This window comes from Monodelphis domestica, chromosome 1, assembly GCF_027887165.1.
Source record: "Monodelphis domestica isolate mMonDom1 chromosome 1, mMonDom1.pri, whole genome shotgun sequence".
Classification (NCBI taxonomy): domain Eukaryota; kingdom Metazoa; phylum Chordata; class Mammalia; order Didelphimorphia; family Didelphidae; genus Monodelphis; species Monodelphis domestica.
Genome location: NC_077227.1, coordinates 589,876,570 through 589,895,812, shown reverse-complemented (window position 1 = coordinate 589,895,812; position 19,243 = coordinate 589,876,570).

Here is a 19,243-nt window from a genome sequence, read left to right as displayed (position 1 = left end):
CCACAATGATCTGTCCTGGAAACCTCTTTTCTTCCTCTATATTATCTTTCTTGGTCATCTTATGAACTCCTCTGAGTCTAATTATCATTTCTATATAATTGTTTTCCATTTTTAGTTATCCAGTCCTATCCTCTCTCTTGATTTCCAGCCTTCCATCATAAACTGTCTATTGGAATCTTGCATGGATGTCAAACTCAATATGTTTAAAATAGAACTCAATTTATTCCCCCCCACTTCTCAAATTCTCACCTCTAAATTTTCATATTACTGTGGATGATACCATCATTCTTCTAGTTATTCAGATTTACAACCTAGGTATAACCCTCAACTTTTCATTATAATTCACCCTTTGTCGCCATGTCTTGCCTTTACCTTTCAATATCCCTCTTATATGTCCCCTCTTCTTCACACAGCTAACCATCTTGGTACAGGCACTCATTACTTCACAACTGGACCTTCTAGTTTATCACCCTGTCTTAAGTCTATCTCCACTCCAATCCATCCTCCATTTAGCTATTAAAGTGATATTCCTATAGCATAAATCTTCCTATGCCACCCAAATACTAATTTTTAAAGTATATTTAAAATTTGACACCATGCTTCTAACATTTGCTGGTCTTGAGTCCTGAATTTCTTTTCTTTCCTGTGCATTTTCTCTTACTTCAATAATATAGATAGAATAGGCAGCTATAGGTAGATATACCTGACCTTATCATTAGTTCAAACACACATACAACAACAAATTTCATGCAGATTTTTCTACTCAAAAACCATGAATTAATTATCTACTATGTGCCAGCACTGTGCTAAGTGATAGGAATAAAAAGATGGGTAAAGGATAGTCTTTGCTCTCAGGGTATAGTCTAATGAAGAAGACAAGATGCAAATAAGTAGGTACAAAAAAGATATGTACAGTTACATGTAAACAATCAACAGAAGGAGGCACCAAAATTATAGGGGATCAGATGATAATCTTGAAAATTTTCTATTATCTTTTCTTATATTGTTTTGTGAATGAATTTGAAATTGAAATCATCATTAGCCTTGGGTGCCATGTTTCTTGGCATGAATACAATTTTTTTGGAATGCAACATCCCAAATCTGTTAAGAGCCATTATTCTTGGGGATCATCTTTGGTGAAGTGAATTAAATGCCTGAGGGCTGCTCATTAGATAAACATAGAAATTTATTCTGTGGGAAGCAATTAAATGGGGATAATCAAGTGCATGGCTTATTAAAGGAAGTTCTTAGCTAAATACAAAATACAAAGATTTGAAAATTATTTCTGTTAAACTTATTACAAATAGTAACTTTCAAGACATAAGACACAGAAAAAAGATATGACACAGAAACCTTTCTAAAAAGAGGGTAGAAATGGGTTCATAGTATCATGGGATTATTACGGTTGAAGAAAGGTCTTCTTGACTCTAGTATGGTGGAGATTTGGTTTCATATGCTGTTCCATTTCCATTCCTCTTTGAATAGGGAAATATTAATGTTAGTTGATGTTTGCCTAGTTCATAATTATGCAAAGAATCTTCAAAAGAACTTGTGTAGTCAATATTATGTATCATTTTAATATTAACTCTGGAGGAAAGAAGGAAATTATTTGTTTTCCAATATAATCAATTTGTTGGCAATATCCTTTATCCATTTCTTTGAGTGGAAATGGTGAAAGTTATATAGTAGGTAAGAATTTCCCACACTAATTCATACAAGGAAAATTCTAAATTCATAGCTGCTTAACAGAGTCCACCATCCCTTGGGATAAAGAGCAGGAAGGCAATGTGGCTACTTTGGTCAGGGGATCCTCATTCCAATTTGGAACAGGGATTAGTGTGTATGAAAGTAGATTATATGACAGAGGACAGGGTTGTAGAATCACTTTTCTTGAATTTTTATCTAACATTTTCCCCCTAAAGGGAGAGAACATTTGTACTGGGGAGACTTAGAGAGGTAGGTAGTGAGAAGTAGAATATATTCAGGTTTTCTGGACACAAAAGAAGGTGAACAGCTGGACTGGGCAATGGGTTTTTTCCTTTCTCTCCTGCTACAAATCTTTGGGGTTGAATTTTAGAACCATTACTGGGAATGAAGGGAGGATGGTGACCTCATTCCTCCACCCTCTTTAGATCAGAGACCCAATTATACTAAGTGGGGAGGGGAGGTTTCTTTTTGGATGATCAACACATCTATTATGAATTCTCAATTTACACCTTGTCTCTAACTAGCCTCATGAAAGAGACTTATTTAAAAAGTCACTTAATAAAGGAAAATAAATTTCTGTTCATTTTTTAAAGAGATGAGAGTGCTATGTGTGTTAAGTGTTTCATGTACTTTCAGATGAGGTTACTTTATTAAAAGATTTACTTAGCTGTTTGACTTTGTTATAAAGGAATTTCTCATGAAGTAGGAGGTAATTTGTGAATCTTTGTAACTGAAAACCAAAACTTATCAATAAACCTAAAAGTGACCAAAATTTTTTTAAATGGAATGAAATATTATTGCTCTATCAGAACTGAGGGACAAGACATGGAAAGGCTTATATGAATTAACTCAGAAAGAAGTGAGTAGAACTCTGTAATCGTTAAAATTTAGGGGAGATGGGGAGACTGAGGCAGGTAGAAATTAGTTTCTCTCTGCAAGAAGTATTATATTTTTTAGAGGTTTATTAAAGGTTAAAGATTAAAGAATATACAAGTAAGAAACATGTGCCTAGGCCAGAGGCCTAGACAAAATAACCTCACATCATGCAAGAGACCGCCTGCTCCAAAACAGAAGTCCAAAAAGAGCCAAGAGAGCCCCTCAAAAGCCTTTGAATCAGCTTAAATACCTTCTCGATCTCGGCCCAGGTGAGATTACAAGGCATTCTGGGGAAGTGGAGCAAAGGCTCATGGGGATTGTAGTCCTGTATTCTAGTCTATTTTTTACAACCAGAAGAATGATTTATACCAAAATATCAATATTATAAATACAAACAACTTCAAAAGACTTAAGAAGTTTAATCATTAGAATGATCCACCATAATTCCAAAAGACTATTAAAGAACACTGTTTACTTCATGACAGAGAGATGATGAATTAATATACTGAATGAGAAATTCATTTTAGTTAGTCATGAGCAGCCTTTTGCTTGATTCTGGGTTCAGGGGTACAGGGGCTCTGTTCTGCCCTCTCTGTTTCTTTCTATCTCTATCTATCAATTCATCCATCCATTTCTTTCCTTCTTTCTTTTTTCTTTCTTTTTTCAGTTGTTAGGGGTCAGATAGGAGGGGAAAGTATAAATGCTTGATATTTTTTAAATATTAAAAATAAAATTTTAAATTATCTCTAGCCCTATGGTCAATAATTATCATATGTCTGGATTGACTCTGAATGATCTCTTTGTGTCTTTATAATTGAGTCTGTCCTCCCTAGGCTTTCTGTACATATGACAAACACAACTTATTTGTACCATAACATGGTTGGCTGCTTTTTTTCTATCAAGAATCATTCAATCTAGTCACATTGCCAAGCAGGCATTGAAGGAGCACTTGCTGATAAAATAGCAGATTTTCCAAAAGAAGATAGATATCTATGCCCTTTCTGAAGAGCCTCTTAATTATTCAGATTGATTGAGGAGACAGAGAGGTATCATGTAATGAGTTAAAGGACCAAGTCTGAATCCAAGCTCTGCCTCTTCCCTTGGGCAAATCAGTTCTTGCTTGGTCTCAGTTTCTTCATATATAAAACTAGGAGACTCAGTTTCTTCATATATAAAACTAGGAGACTGGACTAAATATCCTGTCAGGTCCTTTCCAGCTCTGAATCTCTGATTCTGTGATTCTCTGATTATGAAAGAAAACATGTGTTTAAAGTTGATAAAAAAGATAGTTATGGCTATTTGAGTGCTAGGGATATATTTGACATTGAGTTCTAAGTACTTCTGGCATCATCTATGGCATCTTTAAGAAAGCAATTCAGAGACTTTCAACAAAATATTATTTTCTCCATGGAATATAAACTCTCTAAGAGCAATACAAATTTGTGTGTGTCTCTGTGTGTGTTTCTTTATGTTTTGGTCTTTTTATTCCCAATACCAAGTAGAGTTTCTGGCACACAATAGGCACCTAACAAATGTTTGCTGAATTGAATCAGTGTAATAACAGAGGAAAACAGATGAAATGGTTTTGACATGCTAGAAGGGTTTGTTGATAATTTTAGGTTATAGATTCAAGAAGTCAGAGGGTTGGGGTAAAAAAAAAGATATGAGTGCTGAAATCTTAGCTGCCAGAAATGGTGCCATGAGGATGGCCCAGATCAAATTGAAATTGATTATCTGCCATTTCTTGGCTATTGAGGAAAAGACAATAAGAAGTATGATGAAAGGAAAAATTTAACTAACCTTCAGGAAAAGATCAATCACTGAGTGCACTTGCTGAAACATCTAGTATTTTCTAGATCAGGAAATTAGGATAAAAAGAGGAATCCAAATAAAAGGAAAGGGGGTCAAGAGGGAACCCAAGTGAAGCATGGTTCATGTTGTATATAATAACAAGCAGTAGATTTTTTTTACCTTTATCAAAATAAAATTAGTTAAATTTAAATTTAAAATTAACTTCTTCAGAGAGGTATTAATTTAAGACTTTTCATTTGTGTACCATTTGGTCTGAAAGTTTCCTAGATCCTCTTCTTAAAGCAGCTTTTGATAGGGGACAGAATCTGAGCACACAAATAATGCTAGCATGTCAAGGTTATTGCATCTTGTTTCCTGGTGCCTGGTAGGAGCAGAGAAAAAAAATGCTAAAATGAAACTGAGTGACAGAGAATAGAAAAAAGAGGAAGGAGTCAGGGTCCTTATACTCACTCACCTTATAATTGCTAGATGAATTGACAAAAAAAGTTAGGGGGCAGTCCCCTTTGGCATGAAAGTATAGATACAAATAAATGTTCAATCAACGACACCCAAAGTTCATTCTTGATCTTCTTGTGCAGCTTGTGGTCTGGAGGCATCTTCATGGTGTCTTCTCCAAACAGTTCAGTTTCTGGATTCGGAGAGGTACCATGTTTCTTAACCTAAAATTCTTCTCAAAAGGAATTTAAACTTTGCAATTAAAAATAATATTTTTATATTCCCCCATGAAGAGGGTGATTGAAAAACACAGGGATCATTTAGGGATGCATGGCTGAATTATGAGGTATATGAATCAATTGGCAAGATAAATTAAAAAGACATCAGAAAAATCCAAATAAAAAAAGAAAATTTCTGGATGAAAATCTAGACTATCAAAGTCTTATGTATAAAAATTCTAAGTAAAGGAAAAATAAATCTATAACGGGTCTTTGAATCAGGGCCCATTTAAAATGATCTAAGCAAGTAAGCATTTACCCAGTCAGTAGCCAGGACTACAGAAAGTTTGCCACACTATGAAAGACAGAAAAGGGACTAGATTATAGAAGCCAGGTTAGGAACCAAGTTTGGGACACTCATCTGTAAGTATTTTCACAAATATTGTGGACACAAGGAAGTCCTACATCTTAACATATGTTAAGTGTTGCAACCTTGAGTCTTCACACTAGCTTCAAGTCCTTTGTATTGGCTTAGAAGTGCATCAATCTGTCCTAGATTGGTTTATTTGTTGACCTGTGTGCTCTTTTGGCACAATTCAGGTTTAGCTTTTCTTCTTTGGCCCTGTGAAATGGCTCTTTTTGTAATCTTTTTTTTTTAATAATATTTTATTTGATCATTTCCAAGTATTATTCATTAAAGACAAAGATCATTTTCTTTTCCTCCCCCCCCCCCATAGCCGATGCGTGAATCCACTGGGCATTACATGTGTTCTTGATTCGAACCCATTGCTATGTTGATAATATTTGCATTAGAGTGTTCATTTAGAGTCTCTCCTCTGTCATGTCCCCTCAACCGCTGTAGTCAGGCAGTTGCTTTTTCTCGGTGTTTCTATTCCCATAGTTTATCCTTTGCTTATGCATAGTGTTTTTTCTCCTAGATCCCTGCAGATTGTTCCGGGCCATTACACCACCACCAATGGAGAAGTCCATTACATTCGATTATACCACAGTGTATTAGTCTCTGTGTACAATGTTCTCCTGGTTCTGCTCCTCTCGCTCTGCATCACTTCCTGGAGGTTGTTCCAGTCTCCATGGAATTCCTCCACTTTATTATACCTTTTAGCACAATAGTATTCCATCACCAACATATACCACAGTTTGTTCAGCCATTCCTCAATTGATGGGCATCCCCTCGCTTTCCAGTTTTTGGCCACCACAAAGAGCGCAGCTATGAATATTTTTGTACAAGTCTTTTTGTCCATTGTCTCTTTGGGGTACAGACCCAGCAGTGCTATGGCTGGATCAAAGGGTAGACATTCTTTTGTCGCCCTTTGGGCATAGTTCCAAATTGCCCTCCAGAATGGTTGGATCAGTTCACAAATCCAGCAGCAATGAATTAATGTCCCTACTTTGCCACATCCCCTCCAGCGTTCATTACTTTCCTTTGCTATCATGCTAGCCAGTCTGCTTGGTGTGAGGTGATACCTCAGAGTTGTTTTGATTTGCATCTCTCTGATTATAAGAGATGTAGAGCATTTCTTCATGTGCTTATTAATAGTTTTGATTTTTTTAAATCTGAGAACTGCCTATCCATGTCCCTTGCCCATTTATCAAGTGGAGAATGGCTTGATTTTTTGTACAATTGATTTAGCTCTTTATAAATTTGAGTAATTAAACCTTTGTCAAAGGTTTCTATGAAGATTTTTTTCCCAATTTGTTGTTTCCCTTCTGATTTTAGTTACATTGGTTTTGTTTGTACAAAAGCTTTTTAGTTTGATGTAGTCAAAATTATTTATTTTACATTTTGTGATTTTTTTCTATGTCTTGCTTGGTTTTAAAGCCTTTCCCCTCCCAAAGGTCTGACATGTATACTATTCTGTGTTTACCCAATTTACTTATGGTTTCCTTCTTTATGTTTAAGTCGTTCACCCATTTTGAATTTATCTTGGTGTAGGGTGTGAGGTGTTGATCTATTCCTAATCTCTCCCACACTGTCTTCCAATTTTCCCAGCAGTTTTTATCAAATAGTAGATTTTCATCCCAAAAGCTGGGATCTTTGGGTTTATCGTATACTGTCTTGCTGAGGTCGCTTTCCCCAAGTCTATTCCACTGATCTTCCTTTCTGTTTCTTAGCCAGTACCAAATTGTTTTGATGACTGCTGCTTTGTAATATAGTTTAAGGTCAGGGACTGCAAGGCCCCCATCATATGTGGTTTTTTTTTTCATTATTTCCCTGGATATCCTTGATCATTTGTTATTCCAAATGAATTTTTTTATGGTTTTTTCTAAATCAGTAAAGAAATATTTTGGGAGTTCAATGGGTATGGCACTAAATAGATAAATAAGTTTGGGTAGGATGGTCATTTTTATTATATTGGCTCGTCCTATCCATGAGCAGTTAATGTTTTTCCAATTGTTCAAGTCTAGTTTTAGTTGTGTGGAGAGTGTTTTGTAGTTGTGTTCATATAGTTCCTATGTTTGTCTCTGGAGATAGATTCCTAGGTATTTTATTTTGTCTAAGGTGATTTTGAATGGGATTTCTCTTTCTAGTTTTTGCTGCTGAGCTGTGTTGGAGATATATAGAAAAGCTGATAACTTCTGTGGGTTTATTTTGTATCCTGCAACTTTGCTAAAGTTGTTGATTATTTCAATTAGCTTTTTGGTTGAATCTCTAGGATTCTTTAAGTAGACCATCATGTCATCTGCAAAGAGTGATTAACTTGGTCTCCTCCTTGCCTATTTTGATGCCTTCAATTTCTTTTTCTTCTCTAATTGCTACTGCTAGTGTTTCTAGTACAATGTCAAATAGTAGAGGTGATAATGGGCATCCTTGTTTCACTCCTGATCTTATTGGGAATGCATCTAGTTTATCCCCATTGCAGATGATATTAGCTGATGGTTTTAGATATATACTGTTTATTATTTTTAGGAACGACCCTTCTATTCCTATGCTTTCTAGTGTTGTTAATAGGAATGGGTGTTGTATTTTATCAAAGGCTTTTTCTGCGTCTATTGAGATAATCATGTGATTCTTGTTGGTTTGTTTGTTGATGTGGTCAATTATGTGGATGGTTTTCCTAATATTGAACCAGCCCTGCATCCCTGGTATAAATCCTTCTTTTTGTAATCTTATCCTGGAATCAGACAGAATCATTAAGCAAAGTCCCATAAATTTTTAAAACAATTAGTGGCATCATTTTTATAGTCTCAAGCTTTGGGGGCATGCATTGACATTATAGCAAATGTATGTTAAACTTATATTACTGCTAAATCAAAAAAGTTAAAGAAAATCTTAATACTGATGACATGTGCTTCAAATATAAAAAGGAGAGAAAAAATAAAAAAACTGAAATAGTATATTGCACATGCAATAAAAATATAATAATAAAAGAGTTTTAAAAATAAAAATGTAGCTTATAATCATTGACACACTGTGTCAGCTAAGGAAACATAGAATATAAGGCTTTCTCACCAAAAATGAGATCCATTTCCTCTTCATATCTAGCCATGATCCACTGTGAGTACAAGCAAATGAATTTTACAAGGTAACAGGTTTTTTTTAATAAAGAACAGTAGTACAAATATGTAGTGTATTAATATCCGCCAAATTCTCAATACTCCAGTTAATTACAATTCAGTAAGGTTATAGGGGAAAAATAACAGAATATAACAGTAGTTAAAACCCAGTACATAAAAATGATTCAGTGTAACAGAATAGTATTGAATACATTAATATATGAACTTAAAACCAACAAAATTAAATCTTAAACAAAACAATCAGTAAAATGGAATAAAATACAGATTTTTTAAATAAAACATTGGAATCTGAAATGGCTTAAAAATATAACCTCCAGTCTCTTTAAAGTTCCTTGGGTTTGTTTGTTTGTTTTTAATTATCCATTTAGATGCCTATTGTCAGAAGGCAGAAGATTGATAAGGGGTAGGCAATGGGAGTTAAATGACCTTCCCAGGTCCACACCGCCAAGAAGTGTCTGAGGCCATATTTCAACCAGGGACCTCCAGTCTCTAGGCCTGGCTCTAAATTCACTGAGCCACTGAGCTGCCTCCCCATAGTGAGGGTGTGTTTTTGGAATCTCAATTTGGGCTAAAGAGTTTCAGGGAGCTGAATTTTTCTTCCGACTCTAAGGTGAGATAAATAAAAGTATCAGTGCACTCAACAGATATCCTTTTAAAGTAACCATGCTTGGAAGTTCCTGTTTGGAAAAGTCTCTTCCTTCTTTCCATCTTTCTCCCTCACTGTGATCTCCTGCCCCCAGTCTTTAGGGTAGTTGTAGCCTAAAGAAAAAAACATCCCCTTTTTTACCAGCTGGTTTTTGATCCTAAAGAAACTGGGTCTGCTACCAGCAGTCTGGGTCCTGGGATGATGAGCCCTCTGGGTTGGAGGCCAGAGTTGCTGGGGCTGAGTGGTTTAGGACCAGGAGAACAACCTGGGTCTGGATTGCAGGCAGCAGTCGGGTGGGCGCGGCTGGAACCAGGTGAGCAGGTGAGCGGCAAGCAGGCAGGAGTGCAGACAAGCAGGGGTTTGAGCAAGCTGATCAAGGTTCTTTTTTGAAAAGCCTTGGAGAAACGTGGCTTAAAAAAATCTAGGCAGTAGCTATTAAAAGCTGAACTTAGTCACAGTAGAGAAAAGATTTAGGAAATTTAGGAATATTGAGGGTATTTCGTCACAACCGACATGGTTAGCCAAACTGTTAAACATATTTTTAAATTAGTTTCTCTATTAAAAGTATTATATTTTATGAGGTTTATTAAAGATTATTAGAATTAAGAAATATAGAAAATACAAAATAAGAAAAGCACATGCCTAGACTCAGAGCCCATTCACAACCACTTATATCTTGCCTGCGTGTGCTTAGAAGAGGAAGCAGAGAGCCCAAGTAGCTGGTACAGTCAGTTTAAATACCCATTTTATTCTCAGCCCAGATGGGTATCTCCAGTGAGATTTTAGGGAATTCTGGGAACTACCAAGGATTTCTGGGATTTGAAGTCCGGGGTTCAAATCTCCATTTTTACAACACCCAGTAGACTAAAGAATTAAGTAAAAATGACCAACTACATGTTTTAAGTTCTCAGAGAAAGTATGAACAGTTTCACTATTCCAAGCCCTTTCCTTCTATTGCTCTGGAGAGAATTAAATTCTAGCATTAACCCAGGATAAGGCAGAAAATCAATAATGAGGACCAGTTGATTAATTTGCCACTACTGTGGTGAGAGTTTGGGGTTTACATTTTCAAAGCAGTTCATGTGCTCTCTTTCCAGCTCCCACTTGGGACAAATTGGTGGTTTATGTCCCTGGATCACAGAAGGCAAATTCAAGGGCAAGAGAGGGTAAGTAGGAGAAGAAATGGAATATACATATAAGACATGCATTAAGTGCTTTAACCACCTCCACCAAAGACATGTGCTCTAAAGCTCCAGAAATATATTCAAGGAGGACATTGGGTTAGATTATATTAGAGAAAAACACATTACTTTTTAGTAATACTCAACTAACCACTGTTGTAAATGCCTATCAAATCCTGAATGGCTAAAAAAATCACAAAAACTACAGTTTGAAAAGAATCAGCATGGTAGACAGATAGCCCAGTGAACAATGAAGTGACCTTAATGGGGGATGCATATTGAGCTTTTATTTTAGTGTTCCAAATTCTCTGCTTCCCTTTATCCCATTCCTCTCCCATTGGAGATACCCATTATGCACTTGAAGTTATGCAAAATGTTTCCATATTAACCACATTGTGGTGGGAAAGCAAGAGAAACAAATTAGAAAAAACTATACTTCAATCTGCATTCTCTTCCATCTTCTCTCTTTGGAAGTAGATACCGTTTTTCATCGAGAGTCTTTTGGAACTGTCATGGATCACTGTATTGATCAGAGCACCTAAGACTTTCATAATTGATTATCCTTACAATATTGCTGTTATCTGTGTACAACGTTCTAGTTCAACTCACATCACTTTGCATCAGTTCTTAAAAGTTTTCTCAGGTTTTTCTGAAACTATCTCCTTCATTTTTTAAACCTTCTTACCTTACCTTCTATCTTAGTATTAATTCTATGACAGAAGTGTGGCAAGGGCTCAGTGATTGGAGTTAAGTGACTTTCCCAAGGTCACATAGCTTAGATGTGTCGGAGGTCAAATTTGAACACAGGTCCTGCTGTCTCTAAGCCTGGTACTCTATCTACTGTGCTACCTAGCTTCCCCTCCTTTATCATATCTTGCAAAGTGATAGAAATTCCATCACAATCATATGCCACAACATTCAGCTATTCCACAATTTATAGACATCCCCTCAGTTTCTAATTCTTTTCTACCACAAAAAGAACTTCTATAAATAGTTTTGTACATGCAAGTCATTGTCTTTTTCCTTTTCCATTGATCCTTTTGGGGTTCAGACCTAGTAGTAGTTGCTGAGTCATTTGAATATTGATTAAAACCTTTTGCTGAGAGGAGACAAGACATTTGGCTAGAGATAATTTGAATAACTGATAAATATCTATGAGTACAGTCCCTGCCTCCAAAAGGTGGAACAGTGGATAGAGCACAGAATCTGGAGGCAAGACAGCCTGAATTAAAATACATTATTGAACCTTCTAACAATCTGACTGAAGGAAGTCACTGTATGACCCTGGCATAAAGCAAGAAAATATTTGTGAAGTGCTTTGCAAAGTGCGATGTAAATACTAGCTATTATTATTATTACCTCATTTGATCTTTACAGCAATTCTAGAGTGGGATGCGATTATTATCCTTATTATATATATATGTATATATATATATATATACACATGAGGAAATATTCTGAGAGATTAAAGACCTACTTTCTATGGATCACATAGCTAATAAGAATCTAAGGATGAATTTGAACTCAAACTTTTCTTGGTTCAAGTGTAAAACCACTCTTTCTAAAGGGTCATGGTTTCATTGATACACGACGTTACATCTTTCAAAATATTTGATTTCTAATACAAAATTATGTGGAGACATTGCCAACAAATATTTTGGTTAAAAGTTTGAATTGGAGAATTTGTAGGGAATTGATGTAAATCTATCAAAGTAATAGACAATCTCTAACTCAGGAGTGATTAAAGAACCAAAATGAATAATAAAGAAGCCCTGGGGAAAATGTTCAACTTCCTTAACCATTGAAGAAATACAATTAAAGTAACTTGAGGTTTCACCACACCTTTGTTAAAGTAGCAAAAGTAAACAAAATTAATAAATTTTAGTGTGGACAGGCTTTTTTAGAGAAGCATTTCTACCCATACACTACAGAAAGAAATGTAAATAAGACATCAGGACTGAGGTGGGGGGGGGGGAGACAAAAGGAAAATGAGAGGACCAAATCTTCATGGGAGAAGCAGATATTTTTTAATAGGGAAGTGTATTTTGGAGTATATGAAAGAAGCCCGAGAGCTGCTGTTAACTGGTGAATTGGGAGACCAAGTTGGGAGCAGTGAATAGAAATGGAAAACATCAGCAGTTTAGAGGAATATGTATTCGAGGTGTGCCCTTGAATGATATCTGAAACTAAAAGAGATAATAGTGAGTTTGAGAACCCTGATTGTATGCTTTGAACATACTACAAGAGATCTAACAAATTTGAAGAGTAAGCTGTGGCATGTTTAGGGAGTAGCATGAAAAGAATGATGAAGTGAGAATAGAGCTTATGCATGGTTCTCAAAAAGTAGAAGATATTTGATATCCTAGCTCCTTGTTGGCAAACCTATGGTACATGTGCAAGAGGGGGCTTCTCCCTTCCCCCCTCATGCCTAAAGACATTTCTCACATCACCTGCCCCTCAGTCTAGCAGCCCAATGGGAGTGCTTCCTCCCTCCCCTGTCTAGGGTAAAGTGGGGGGCTCACATGCAGCATGAGAGTTGCAGTTTGGGCACTTGGTCTCTAATTTAGATTCACCATCATGCACTAACTCCATCTCTCTCCCATTGAAAGTGTTGGCTCATTGTCAAGAGAAGGGGTATGAATTATTGTGAATCTGCCCATTCAGGAACCAATTCTTGAAGGCTTATTTAATGGCAAAGTGTTGGACTAGATATTATTTCAGTTCCTGTCATTTGACTTTGAAATAATAGTAATAATAATAAAAACAGCAGCTAGCATTTATATGGTGCTTTAAGTTTTGAAAAGCTCATAATAAATATTGTGTCCTTTGGTCTTCACAACCACCCTGAGAGAAATGGGATATTATTGTTTCCATTTTACAAATGAGGAGAAAAGGTTATTTGACCAGGCTTACATAGCTAGTAAATATTGGAGGCTAGATTTAAATTCAGATCTTCCTGACTCCACATCTATGAAGCTGAGTAAAGATAAGACAGGCATATTTGGATAGGTTCTATGTCATTTACTCTTGTGTAAGAACAATAAAATATAAGAACAACAAAAATAATCAATAATTGTGATAAAAGAGCTACTGAAAGCCTGGTATGTAAAATGTCTAAACTGTATTTAGGATCATTCTTATCCCCCAAAGTTCTGGGAAATACATCATTTGGACTGATTTCTCTTGGCCACTACTACCCCTTCCTTCCTTAAATTGTTATAGGAATGAAGACAAAACCACATAGTCCACATTAGATATCTGATTCATATTGGAATCTATCCACAAATCCCCTGGACTCCAGATTAAGAACTCATGGGCAATGAACAGTTGAGTTGCCTCCAGAGTTCTCTTTCAGAGATTGCTAGCAGGACTAGAGGAAGGGCTTAGGATAAATCATTTCATGACTCAGTCTCTCCGAAAAGCAGTCAGACAATAAAACTGAGGCATCAAATTGACTGTACCCTAATGGTCACACTCTGGCCCCATACTGTTCCTATTCACTATATACTTTGAATAGACTACTCCCTCTTCCTGACTTCTGTTTTAACTTAGCAGATGGTTTTCAAGAATTGTTGCAGCACCCATATTCATCCACCTACACCCTCTCTAAGACTCTCTGGACATAGCCAGACTGATCCTCAGGCAGTATATACATGAGTCCCTCACTACACCTGTACCCAAAACCTTTCCAATTTGAAAGAACCTGCCCAGAAGTTACCATTAACTTACTTACTTAGCCTTTAAGAAATCTGGATCATCTTCTGATGAGGAGACATCAATGGAAACCTTTAGTAGAGAATGAGTAATTACATCATGGAAATTAATAAAATGGGAAAGAGACAATTATATATAGAGAGATACATATGTATGTATACATATATGTATCTGTATTTATATCTACATGTAATCTTGAAAAGTTAAAGGCAAACTTAATGCTCAATGTCTGAGGAATGGCTATAGTATACCAACACAAGGGCAGCGACATGGTACAGTGAATACAGTACCAGGCCTGGAGTCAGGAAAACATCTTTCTGAGTTCAAATCTGGTTTCTGATACTTACTGCCTGTTGATTCCTGGATAAGTGACTTCAACCTGTTTGCCTCAGTTTCCTCATTTGTAAAATGATCAGGGGAAGGAAATGGCAAGCTACTCTTGGGTATTTTTGCCAAGAAAACTCCAAATAGGATCACAAAGAGTCAGATATGACCGAACAACAACAATCAGACTTAAAGAAATGCTAGAGAAAATTTAATATTAGACATTAAAATAAAAAAGGTTTATTTTGCATACCTTTCCCCCCTCAAACAATGAATTATTAAACGTTTATCAGTATACTCTTTGTATGTTGTTTTTTTTGATGGGCATGATTCATGACAGGAATGTAACTCTTCTTTATACTTTTTTAAAGACTCTTTTTTAAATTGTTTTTTAGTCTCCTTTTTTCAGTCATCCGCAACACTTCATGACTCCATTTGGGACTTTATTGACAAAGATACTCAAGTGGTTTGCCATTTCTTTCTGTAGCTCATTTTATAGGTGAAGAATCTGGGAGAAACAAGGTTAAGTGACTTTTCTCAGTATCACACAGCTACTAAGTATCTGAAGCCAGATTTGAATTTAAAAAGATGAGTTCCAGGCCTGGAACCCGTTACCATGAAATCTAGTTGTCCTTTAAATTCCTTTACTTTCCATGAAAGCTCTGTGTGATTCCACTTGGATTCTTGCCACATGAGCTTCTTCCCATAAAAACTATTGCTAGGATACCTATCCCCTGGGTCTGTGTTGGCAAACCTATGGCACGCATGCCAGAGGGAGCTACTCCCTTTCCCTTCTCCATGTGCATGCCTGAGAACATTTCTCTCATCACCTGTGCCTCTGCCCAGTAGCCCAATGGGAGTGTTTCCTCCTTCCCCTGTCTGAGATAAGGCAGAGGTGGGGTGGGGGCTCACATGCCATATGAGGGTGCAGTTTGGGCACTCATTCTCTAAAAGGTTCACCATCACTGTCTTAGGTGAAACACTATACCAGGGGAGCCATCCTCACTTCTTGTATTCTTTATATTATATTCAGCCTGGGGCTCTAGTCTGTCCAGACCCAATTAGATACTGACCATTATTCACTGTAGTAGCTGTTTCTCTCAACCTTGTGCGACCTTTCAATTTAATGAATATGTTTTCTTGCCTTTGATCAAGATACTGATAAAAAATGTTAAACACAACAGAGCTAAATACACATCCCTAGGGATGTCACTCTGGAGACATACAAAGTTGACATTGTACTATTATAAATATGGCCTCCATCCAACCAGTTATGAAACCACCAGACTATATTATCACCTTATCCATATATCTCCATCACCTTCACAAGAATGGTATGAGATAATTTGTCAAAAGCTTTGCTAGAATCTAAATAAACAATATCAAAAGCATTCCTTTCATCAACTAGTTTAGTGATGCAATAGAAAATAGAAATTATATTAGTCAGACACAACCTGTTCTTAGTGGGGCTAGACCAAGTTAACTCTGAAAACACTACTTCCCTTTCTAGCTGTTTGCCGAACATCTTTTCTATGATCTTTTCTAAACATTTTCCCAGGAAATTAGGTCAAACTCAATGTACTATAATTTGAAGACCATACTCTTATTCTCTTCCCCCTTTTTATAAAAAACTGGGCCATTTGTCCTCAAATCTTGTGGCATATTTTTTCTATGATTTTTTGTTCAACATGACTGACGATGGTTTAGGAATTATCTGCTGATTCTTTCAGGAGTCCAGAACATGGTTCATCTGGACGAAGTCATTTGAATTCATCAAGTGCTCTGTTATACTTTAACTCCCTTTTAGTCATTGAAGTTTGTCACACACAATGTAAAGATAATTCTCTTTTACAGATAAAGGAGAAATAAGATGAGAATTGAGCTGCCCTCTCTATGTTGTCAGTTATCATTATACCATCTGTTCCAATAAGAATCTTTTCTATTATCCCCTTTTTGCATAAATGAGCTAAAGAATCATTTTTTAAATTATCCTTAGTTTTTACTTGCCTGCCTTAATCTACTGCACCATGGCACACTCAAATACTTATTCTCTTTTACCTGACTTAGCTTCTATCTTCTATACGTATCATTTGAAAAATCAAAACATGTTGGTGATTTGTTTGTGTATCCATATCTATCTCTCCAACAAAACCCATTTTTATTTCTCATAAAAATGGATTCCTGATGAGAATATTGTACATAGTAATAGCAATATCATATGATGATCAACTGTAAAAAACTTAGCACTCTCATAAATATAATGATCTGAGACAGTTCTGAAAGACTTAGGACAAAGAATGCTATCCACCTTCCTTGAAAGAACTGTTGGAGTCAGATGGAGATGCAAACTATCTTTCACATTAGTTTACTTACAGTTTTGTTTTGAGGATTTGGTTTTATAATAGTATTTTCTTATACCAATGACCAATATGGAAGTAAGTTTTGCAGGATAATACATACATACATATATATATGTATATATATATATATATATATACCCAGATCAACTTGCTTACCATTTCTGAGAAGGGGAGAGAAGGGAGAAAAGAAGACAATTTGTATCTTATAAATCTTATAAATAAAAAAATATATAAAAACATATTTTGAAACTTGCTATTACATGTAATTGGGAAAATAAAATATCTCTGAATAAAACAAACAAGCAAATGAAAGAAATTATTTCCTGAGGGGATGCCCAACAATTGGGGTTTGGATCAACAAGTTGATATCTGATTGTAATGGAATACTATTGTGCTATAAGAAATGATGAGCAATAAACAGGAGGATTTTAGAAAAATCTATAAGAACTTACATGAACTGATGCAGAGTGAAGTGAACAGAACTAGGAGACTATTGTACACAGTAACAGCAATACTGTAAGATGAACAACTGTGCATGACTTAGCAATACAATGAGGCAAGACAATTCAGAAGGACTCAAGATGAAAAAAAATTGCCTTCAGATTAAGAACTGATGGAGTTTGAAAATGTCAAATGAAACATATCATTTTTCACTTTATTTTCATCAAAGGTTTTTTTTTTTAATATGCCTTCTTTCAGGATATGAGAAATATGAAATGATTATATATTTTTGCACATATATAACTGATATCAAATTGCTTACCATCTTAGGGAGTGAGTAGGAGAGGGAAGAAAGGAGAGAATTTGGAACTCAAAATGTTTAAAAATGAATGCCAAAAAAATTTTTATGTGTAATCAGGGAAAATTAAGTATTACTGAAAAAGAAAAAAAGAAATGTTTCCCTTTGTCTTCAGAATTTTCTTCTTGAATATCTCTTATCCATCTCTGAATTTCTGTTTTGTGGACTCCCCAGCTCACAGGAATTTACCAAACTTCTTACAGAACTAACAACATCATTTATTAGGATCTTGTCTTTTCTGACCTGAAGTTCTTAGGTACTATTTCTCAGGATCATGGAATGTCACAGCTGTAAGGGTCTCTAAAGACAGTTTTGGCTGAGAAACCTAAGTTGTTTGTAGATACCTCTTTGGCACTTAATAAATGGGTACTGGATGGAATTGAATCAAATTTTATTCTATTAAATTTCATTTTATTCAATTTGTTTCATTGGAGAAAGGGGTATTATAGGATATAGAAAAAAATTGTTTGGAGTTCAAGGTTCACATAAATGAGTGAAAGAGGAAGCCCAGTAGTTGTTTTGTTGTTTACATTCCCCCAAACTTCTCATTTTTAGTTTATTCGTGTAAAACCCATCACTAGTAATATGGTGACAAAGGATAAAGAGGAAAGTGACTATTAAAACGGAGAGGAGTCATCATTAATTAAAAATAGGATTTGTTATATGAAAGAACCTGAGAACCCAAAATGAGGTCTTGAGGTTAAAAAGAGTTATATCAACTGTGGTAGAAACCAGAAGTGAAATATTTGAACCTGATCATATATTCCTTATTAACTTCATAAAATCTGTCTATCTTTGCTTCTTTGCCTCTGTCTCTCGCTTCCTCTTTCTCTTTCCCATTTTCCCTCCATAATCCTCTGTCTCAGGAGAAGCTTTGTCTTAACCTGCAAACTACTTCACCCCTCCTAGGACAGCTTAATGCCTGCCTCAATCTCAGGGCTTGCCATATTGATATATATCAGACCAGCCTCTGCCCTACCCTGGATCAGAATTCCCAAACTCAAGAGATCCACTAGCCTCAGCCTCCCCTAGAAGCAGTGATTATAGGCAGGTGTCACCACTCCATTTCACAACTTGAATTTTAAGGCATTTAGCCACTCTGACCCTCAGTTTTCTCACCTATAAAATGGGATAATACTGCCAATTCTTCTTACTTAAAGGGCTTTTGTGAAGATGAAATGACATAGCATGTGAAAGGAATCTTCTATAAAGCACTATATAAACTTGAAATAGTAGTATTATTATATGCTAGGGAGCTATTACAAATATTGAAAACCAAAATGTACCATGTAGGCAACAATCCAAAAAAAAATTAATTGAACAATTACTTTAAATTTCTCTTCCATAAATAGTAATAAATTTGCCTAAATGGAAACTGCTGCTAGTTTGTTCAAAATGGGTAGGATGAGAAGATATATTGTTTACCCTAAACACCGATAATTAAATTTATACAATTTTATCAGACACAAAACACAATCATGAGAAAAAACTGTCTTTTGTAAAAACTCATAGTGCAGAGGTGGGGCACTATCCACTAGTGGCTTATCCACTAAACAAATAGAAACGTATTTTTTCTCAAATTTATTATACCCAATACATAGTCATCCTGGATTCCCAAGGAAATTTTCTTTAAT